We start from the raw sequence: 806 nt of genomic DNA, 5'->3' as shown, positions 1-806 counted from the left end.
ATTTACTATTTAATTTACAATTAGCAGTCGGACTAAATGTGAGTGTAATCTTGAAATATCAGTAATGTTTCTATGATAAATTCATGACCTCATTATCAATTAACCTGTCTTCAGAGGTTATAAAAACAGAGACTAGTATTTAAGCAAACTCTACAGTATAAAGGCAAAATAAATATTTAAATATTGGTGAATTAACACAACAATATTAGGTTTCTTAACCCTGACTAAAAACTAAAATAAAAGACATTATCATTCATTGAGTATACTTCACAGTTAACATGAATAATGGGATTTTTATAAGAGAAAAAAAAATTTGTTTATGGACTTCAACAGTTTTAGGAGTTTTATATAAACACATTCAGACAATTTACCTCAGCAATGCCAATTAAAAAGTGAAATTATGAAAAAATAATTATTCCCTTTGGACTGTCTTCTAGGGACTTCTTCCAGAAATATGAATCATGAAAGTGGCAACAATTGATTTCCTTCCTGATTCAATATATCAGATATCTTTCAAAATAAACACACACACGCTCACCCCTCAAAAAAAAAAAAAAAGAATAAATTAAATGCTGTGTTGCTATGATTTCAATAACCTTTGTTTAATATATAAAATGATGAAAGTACTTATAACTTGCATTTTGATCACATAATATATGCTAGATGCTGTGGGATTTAACTTATACATATTTTCTCTTTTAATTACAGTAACTAGATGGAGGATGAATTTTTCAACAGATGACACTGGGATTTAAACTGGTTAAATAACTCTTCCTGTCAAAAAATTCATAACTAAGGATCCAGAA

The sequence above is a fragment of the Propithecus coquereli genome, unplaced genomic scaffold (assembly GCF_000956105.1).
Source record: "Propithecus coquereli isolate 6110/MARCELLA unplaced genomic scaffold, Pcoq_1.0 Scaffold225, whole genome shotgun sequence".
NCBI lineage: Eukaryota > Metazoa > Chordata > Mammalia > Primates > Indriidae > Propithecus > Propithecus coquereli.
This window is presented reverse-complemented; position numbering follows the sequence as displayed.